Below are 9174 nucleotides of genomic sequence, written 5' to 3' on the forward strand. Positions count from 1 at the left end.
TACTCATCAGCAAGTAAAAACAAATGTTTCAAGTTAGCAATATATGAGGTCTTCATTTATTTCTTGTGCAGATCTAAATTGCTAGATTAATTTAGGAAGCAGACACTGAGGAAGATTCCAAAAAGGCAGTAATTATAAAGAGATACTTTAATATAAAACACAGTTACTTGAAGAAAAGGCAGAGTAGTTGTGTGGAGTGTACCTTTCGGGCCAGCAGGTTTTAATGAACTCAGACATTTCACTAAAGTCTCTAACCAATGTTTTCTTGTATTCCTATGTTTTGACAAGTCTGGGAAAATTACTTCTGTGGTTTTTAAATTAAAATTCTTTTTGTATGCTATGAATACTATTATAAATAATGTACCTAGCTTTATAGGGCAATTTTTTTAAATGTATTTAACCTTTGTGAGCCTGTTTCCTCATTTGTGTAGACTACCTCGATCATTATTTTCAACCAGTGAACTTCAGTTAGTCCAGCAAATTCACACCATTGAAAATTGTGATGTCAGATTTTATTCCATTTTCTAATACATAAATAAATTCACTACTTTTAAGATTTCAGTTTTGAACACAATTCTCTCAGACATCTTGAGTGCTTATACCATGAGTATGTGTACAGTTATTGGTGAGCATGTGAGCACACTCATAATTCCATCGCTCAATCAGATGACCACTCTGTAGCAGTTTTAAGAATTAACACATTTTAAATCACATTTTGACTCAGTCATTTTGATTCTCAAAGTGCACTGATGGAAAGAATGTATAAAGAACATTGATGTTGAAATAAAATATGGACCATGTATTATGAACCATGCAAAAACGGCAAATTATTATTTTTTTAATGTTGAAAAAGAATATATGACATTCTGAAAGGTGTTAGTAAAAGCTTATTAACCCAATTTATGCGAAGCTATTCTCAGTGTGGGGTAAAAGATCTCAGATCTCAACCTGAGTGAGCCTCTTCCTACTTCAGTGGCTTTTGCTTGAGGCTTCTTGAAAACCAACTTAACACTTTCCTTTTCTAATGATTCCAGATGTAAAAGGTAATTTTTGTTAGAAAGAGTTACAATTGAGTAGTTATAGAATTTTTTATTTGGATGCTCCCATACTGTCTACTCAGCCAACATTAGTAAGTTTTTAATAAAAATCCCTTTCTAAATTATTAAGTTTTAACCAGTTACCAAAATAAACTAAAGCCCTTGTGTTTCAGTTTCCATAGTATCAGATGGTGGCAGCAGAATGGGCCTACCTTCTATTTCAAATTGAGTTTAATGAGGAACATTAGCTTGTAAAAGGAAATATATCTGAGTCTTCTTAAGAAAAAAATACATATTTGATATCTATTAACATATTTGATATCTATTAAAAATGGATGTGTCTTCACATACAATAAAGATATTTTCTGACTTAAGACATATTTGGGACCATCTGTTTTCTAATACTTTCTTACTAAGAAAAGTATTAACAAATTGGATGTGAAGTAAAAAATATAATTACATTTCAAATGCCAGCAAAGAAAACAGGAAGAATAAAACAATAGTTAAAAATAAATAAAATCTTGAATCAGGCTGTGTATATTATTCCAGCTTCTCATTTTACTAGTTTCTGTTGACAGAAAAATCATTTACTATTATGTTATATATTCTCATTTACAAAATGGTAAATATAAGATAATGTACTTTATTTAGCTGTGAAATTAAAACAAGAATTCATGTAAATATCACAAAGCAAATTCTCAATATATATTTGGCTTTTGTTATTAAGATCAGTGGGTTTCATGATTTACATTGAAATCTTTTATCCATTTTGAGTTTATTCTTGTGTATGGTGTAAGTTGGTGGTCTAGTTTCATTTTTTTGTATGCACTGTCCAAGTTTCCTAACACCATTTATTGAAGAGTCCATCTTTATTCCATTGTATGCTCTTGTCCCATTTGTCGAATATTAATTGAACATAATGGCTTGGGTCAATTTCTGGGGTCTCTGTTTTATTGATCTATAGGCATATAAGCATATAACATCTATATGCCTGTTCTTGTGACAGTACCAGGTTGTTTTGCTTGCAATGGCTTTGTAATATAATTTGATATCTCTATTATAATCCCTCCTACTTTGTTCTTCTTTCTCAAGATTTCTGTGGCTATTTGGAGTCTTTTTTGGTTATGTATACACTTTTGCAGTGTTTGTTCTAGATCTGTGAAATATTCCATTGGTATTTTAATAGGTATTGTGTTGTATCTATAGATTGCTTTGAGAAGAATGGACATTTTGATGATGTTAATTCTATGGATCAATGAATACTGTGTATTCTTCCATTTGTTTGTATCTCCCTTATTTCTTTTTTCAATATCCTGTAGTTTTCTGAGTACAGGTCTTTTACCTCCTTGGTTAAGTTTATTCCTAGGTGTCTTTTTTTTATTTTTGTTGCTGTTGTTGAAATGGTCAACAGTATTGTTTTTTAGTTTCTCTTTCTGAGAGTTCATGATTGGTGTATAAAAATGCCATCAATTTGTGGGTATTAATTTTATATTCTGCTACTTTGCTGAATTCATTTATTAAATCTAGTCATTTTTGGTGAAATATTTAGGATTTTCTATGTATAATACTATGTCATCTGCAAATGATAGTTTCACTTCTTTTCAATTTGGATGCCTTCATCTTTTCTTCTTGTCTGAGAGCTGTGGCTAGCATTTCCAGTACTATATTGAATAAGAATATTGAAAGCGGACAACCTGTCTTGTTCCTATTGCTAAAGGAAACACTTTTAGTTTTTGTCCATTGAATATGATGTTGGCTATAGGTTTGTCATATATGGCCTTTTTAATGCTGAAGTATGTTCTTTCTATTCCCATTTTGCTAAGAGTTTTTATCAAAAACAAAATGGGTGCTGGATTTTGTTGAATGCTTTTTTTTTTTTAATCTATTGATAAGATCATATGATTTTACATCAGCCTTGCAACCCTGGGATAAATGCCACTTAGTCAAGGTGTATGATATTTTTAATATATTTCTGGATCTATTTGCTAATATTTTGTTGAGGATTTTAGTATCTATGTTCATCTGGGATATTGGCCTGTAATTCTCTTTCTTTGTCATGTCTTTATCTGGTTTTGGAGTTAAGGCAATGCTAGCCTCATATAAAGAGTTTGGAAGTGCTCCTTCCTCTTGAATTTTTTGGAATAGTTTGAGGAGGACAGGTGTTAGTTCTTCTTTGAATATTTGATAAAGCTCCACTGTGAGCTGGTCTGGACCAAGGATTTTGTTTGCTGGGAGGTTTTCTTTTTTTAAATTATTATTATTGCTTCAATTTCATCAGAAGTTATCGGCCTACTCAGGTTTTCTTATTCTTCCTAATTGAGTTTTGGAAAGTTGCATTTTTTTTCTAGGAATTTGTCCATTTCACCCAGGTTGTCCAATTTGTTGGCATATAGTTGATGTAATATTTTGTTACAATTCTTTGTATTTCTGTGATGTTAGTTGTCACATAACCTCTTTCGTTTCTGATTTTATTTATTTGGGTCCTCTCTCTTTGTATCTTGGTGAGTTTGTATTTTGTTTATCTTTTCAAAGAAACAGCTCTTAATTTCATCCTGTAAAAATCCTAGAATAAACCATTGGCAACAAAATCTCAGACATTTCTTATAGCAATGTGTGAGCTGATATATCTCTTAGGGCAAAAAATACAAAAGAGAAAATAAACAAATGAGACTACATCAAACTAAAAAGCTTATGCATAGCAAAAGAAATAATCAACAAAAATGAAAATGGAGCCCACTGTATGGGAGAACATATTTGCCAATGATACATCAGGTAAGAAGTTACTTTCCAAAATATATAAAGAACTCACACAACTTAACAAAAGAAAAACAAACACTCCAATTTAAAAATGGGCAAAGGACCTAAATAGACACTTTTCCAAAGAGAACATATAGATAGACAAAAGACATGAGTAAAATGCTCAAAGTCACTGATCATCAGAGAGATGAAAATTAAAATGACAATGAGGTATCACCTCACATCTGCAGGAATGGCTACCATCAATATATCAACAAAGGGAAAAAAGCTGGAGAAAAGAGAACCCAGTACATGCTTCTGACTGGCACAGCCACTGTGGAAAACAGTACAGAGTTTCCTAAAAAGTAAGATAAAAAAATGGAACTCCCATTTGACCTAGTAATCCCACTTCTAGGAAGATATCCTAAGAAATCAGAAACAACAATCAAAAAAATATATATATGCACCCTTATGTTCATAGCAAAGGTATTTATAATAGCTAAGTCTGGAAATAGCTTAAGTGTCCATCAGTAGATGATTGGATAAAAAAATATGTGGTTTTTATATATTAGGATTTGCATTTCCCATGGACACAGACAATAGTGTGATGAGGCCTGAGGGTAGGGAGTAAGGTGGAGAGGTCAATGGGGGGAAAAATGGGATATCTGAAATACTTTCAACAATAAAGATAAAATAATATAAATGAGGAGTGGGTGGCAAACAAGCTACATGCTTGAAATAGAATCATTAAATTAGTATGCTTTAAAAATTTATCTCAAAGCATAAAATTTAAAAATATATATATTTTTATTGATTTTTTTACAGAGAGGAAGAGAGAGGGATAGAGAGCTAGAAACATCGATGAGAGAGAAATATTGATCAGCTGCCTCTTGTACACCCCCTGCTGGGGATGTGCCCCCAACCAAGGTACATGCCCTTGACCAGAATCAAACCTAGTACCCCTCAGTCCACAGGCCGACGCTCCACCCAGTGAGCCAAACCGGTTTCAGCATCAATGCATAAATTTTTACGTCAAAAAAGTTCACTAGTGTTTTTATCAATAAGCCTGTTATATAAAAAAGAGATATCCATAATTTATAGAGAAAGCAAAATATCATAATTTAAAAAACCAATTCACATTTTAAAAGCAATGAATCTCTTTTGCAGTACTATAATGAAATCCTTGTACAAATATCATCAGGAGAAATAATAAATTTATAAAACTAATTGGATTCATACAAAATGAGGAAATGAGTGTCATTTGGGTCAAATCCTCAAATTACAAATAAGTGTCATCATATGTCAACTGAGCACTTTTCTCAATAAGTCTTCACACTGCTTTTCTTACTTCTCAGACACGTCGTCTGAGGTTGCCTTCTGATTTAGTGAACCATGTTGACCTGGGTTGGATCTCTCACCTAGTGGCAACTTTTACCTTCAAACAGCAGTTAATTCAAATATTATATAATGCAGAATATAATTTGGAGGGAGACCACACTTTAATTTTACTAACTAAATCACTTTTCCTCTTCCCCCTAAAATCTACCCCAGGAAAGGTGTGTGATTCTATGAAGAAACTTCCAGTGCACCTCGTGTTCACGAGAAGACCACCCTCAGTGGGGAAAGAAGTTTTCTTCTCTATTTGATTTATGCGGTGCTTGTGTGGATAATTTTATTGAAACCCTGCTTGATTTATGACAATCTTCTCTGCTCTATTGAGCCATTAAATCCAAAGTATTATCATATTTGGAATACAAAAATAAGAATACAGCAAAAATGATTTCTATGATGAAATTTTTAGAGTGAGGTAACATACTGTGTTTCCCCGAAAATAAGACATCCTCTGAAAAAATAAGACCTACTTACAGGTTTCCTTCTGAGTGAAATATAAGGCATCCCCCTGAAAATAAGCACCCCCTTCCCCAGGCTAAACATGAGAGATTTGGTCCACTGATTCTGAAAGAAATGGAGTCACAGGAAATTCACCAGGAAATTCAGGAATTGGATTGTTATGATGATGTTCCAGAAGATGATGACATGACTGTCATTGAATAAATGAGTAAATTCTTGATACTGTAGGATTCACAGTTTGTCTGGTTTGTGTTGACAACTACGGTACTACCGTACCGTATACAGATAATAAATTTCCTTTTATTTTCATTTAACAATAAATGTGTACCGTATTCTTCTTCGTGGAAAAATAAGACATCCCCTGAAAATAAGACCTAGCACATATTGGGAGCAAAAATTAATATAAGACACTGTCTTATTTTCGGGGAAACAGGGTAGCTACAGAGGTCAGCACTATAAGATTTCCCAAATGGAGATGAAATGATGGCATCTCCGTGATTTTAAGAATAAACTTTGCTCTGGAATATGCATTTTGCACTATAGGACAGAAGTGAGGATCTATAGTTCAGTGGGCTTCATTTTACTTTTACCTATAGTTCAGTGGGCTTCATTTAAGTTTTACCAAACTTCCTTTAGTCCAAATTGTGTCACCCATTTCATATTTTATTTAAATTTGTATTTCATATGTTATTGTAAACATACTTGGAAACAAACCAAGGACTACATGAAAATGTGAATGATAACTAATGATAAAAATTAAGAAGTAGTGTTGAACAAAGGCAGAGTGAATGAAAAGAAAATGTATTAGTTTATGAATGGATTTCCTGGTAGATAGCTTAAAGGCGAGAGGATTTTGGATTTCAGTAAGAAAAATGGTGCAAAATAGGGCAGAAGCAAATGGCTAAAACAAACAATCGTTTCACAATTTTTTCAAGCAATTGTCATGCATTTTATTTTTTTCCCTTTTCTTTTACCATTCTTTGTCTCTTTTCTACATTTCACTTCTCTCTATTTGAAGACTTCCATGTTATTTGACATGGGATATTCAGAATCACTGTGATGAAAAGCATCTTGGTTATATGACGAAATTAGATGTTCAGAACCCTGATATTAAGGGGAAGAAAGAAATTGGTACGGTATTAAAAAGAAAGAGAAGGAGAAGGGATGGAAGAAGAAGAAGAAGAAGAAGAAGAAGAAGAAGAAGAAGAAGAAGAAGAAGAAGAAGGAGAAGGAGAAGGAGAAGGAGAAGGAGAAGGAGAAGGAGAAGGAGAAGGAGAAGGAGAAGGAGAAGGAGAAGGAGAAGGAGAAGGAGAAGGAGAAGGAGAAGGAGAAGAAGAAGAAGAAGAAGAAGAAGAAAGAAGAAAAGGGAGAAGAAGAAAAGCAGAAAAAGAGAGAAATTACTTGTAAAGCTGACATGGAGGAGAGGTTGGGAAGAAAATCAATTACTCATGAAGGTGACACAGGAGAATTAATGACATGAATTCATAGCTTCTCGCCATAAAGCTGAATAATGACACAGACACTTAGACTTGGGAATTAGAAGAAAAAAGGTGCATATAAGGTTCTTCTATTTATACCTGATTGAGATATGAAAAGAAAATGAGAAATGGGATTACTAAAGAAAAATTTCAGACAGTTAAGCAATTTTAGAAATGATTCATTTTAAGATATGGCCATCAATTATTTATGTGGGTTAATAAATAGATTTATAAGCAGAGGTACATGAATTCTAGAAATACATAAATGCCCTACAAATTATTTACAACCTCAACAACTCATAACACATGTAGTACTGCTGAAAACACCACTTACTTGACTTTAAAATTTGCACCATAAACTATAAAAGAACTGGTTACAGAGCATCAGCCATTTGTAATGAGCTGTGCAATATTTAACATCACCAAAGTGTGTTTTCACTAGCGCTGAGCAGTTGGACTAATTTTATAAGAATTCCTAGTGCCTAACGATTTGTTTAAAGGTTAATTAATCATAACTATTTAATTATTATAATTCTGAAATAGGATATAAGTTGGATTTAGTACATGCAGTTTAATATCAAGCATCCAAAATATAAAAAAAAAACTGCCAGAAATAACTTATACCACCTATTATTTTTATCCCCATTGGTACCCAGATCCTCATATTTATTCTTTCCTTTAATTATTACATTTAGGGAATCTCTCAGCATGCCTTTCCCTGGTGCATACTTTCCCATTCTTTGTACCTATTGTGTTCTACTTCTCTAATTATTTCCCCAAAAGCTTTTGGTTTCCAAAGGGAGATGTTTTTTCTATTATTTTCTAGTATTTCTAATATTTTCTAATATTCCTTAGTTACCCTGGTTTCTGGAATGAATGCTGCCAATCAGAGTCCCTGTCATCACCTCAGAGACTCTGGCTGCCATGATTCTCAGTCCGGTTGGTGCCTTATTATGTCTTCACTCATCCACAATTCACATCTCAGAATCATAATGTCTAGAAATATATGTAAGTTTATGATAATAATTTTAGATTGATATCCAAATTGATTGTGTCTCATAAACTAGTAGCAGAGAGAATAAAGGTTTGGAGGTTAATAATAATCTGTCTTTAAAATGCCATGACATCACATTCTTTTCAGATTTTGTTTCATTCCTCAGTGTAGGCTAAATTATGCTGCAGGAACAAAACAAAATCATGTATTTGCTGAACCAGCTGGTTTCCTTCTCATTCATTCTACAGGCCGAATGTAAACTGTCAGAGGGCTCTGCTCTTCAGATTGGCTCAAGCACCAGGGTCCCCAGACGCTGGTAAGAACAGAGCCTGGAACCAGAGCCGAGGCAAGTAGGTTCTTCAGTTTATATACATTTTTAAGGCCTTTTCCTAATCCTTGTAAACTTTACAATTTTTAACATGTAAAATGTTAACATGGTTGAAAAGTTAAGTCTATATTAAATAATATATGCCAAAAAAAAAAAGCCCCACACATTGTTGTTCACCATTTTTATTGATTTTTGTTTTACCCTTGCATTCCTTCTTTCTAAAATAAAAAGAATCCCTTCTCTCTTTCAGGAAATGTACCATAATTTACTCTATCTTTTCCTTTTCATGTACCCAGGACATCACCATGCTGACTCTCAGAGGTCTCCTGATTCTGTTTCTGCAGCTGCACAGTTCTCTGCCCTGAGAATGCCCTGTCTTTTCACCGGAGCCCTCTGTGGGGTGACACAGGCTGTTTCTCATGTGTCACTGGTGTAATGATGCTGCAAGGAATATCTTCTGCACATTTGTTCTCACGTTGTCTGAGGTGCATCTTTAGAGCAAACTCCTAGGAGTGGGGTTAGAGAGTCAAATGGTATATATGTAGCTCTGTTAGGATATTGCCCAATTCTCCCTGCCAGGGCTCACACCACTTTGTATTCTCCCAACAATGAATAAAGTTTCTGCTTTAATGTAGTTTTGCCAAAGTATATAGTCAAGCATTTTAGTGTGTGAGTGTGTGAGTGTGTGTGTGTGTGTGTGTGTGTGTGTGGTCAATTTGATGATTGAGAAAGGTTTTTATTATCATCCCT

The sequence above is a fragment of the Pipistrellus hanaki genome, assembly GCF_964339955.1.
Source record: "Pipistrellus hanaki genome assembly, chromosome: 8".
Taxonomy (NCBI): Eukaryota; Metazoa; Chordata; class Mammalia; order Chiroptera; family Vespertilionidae; genus Pipistrellus; species Pipistrellus hanaki.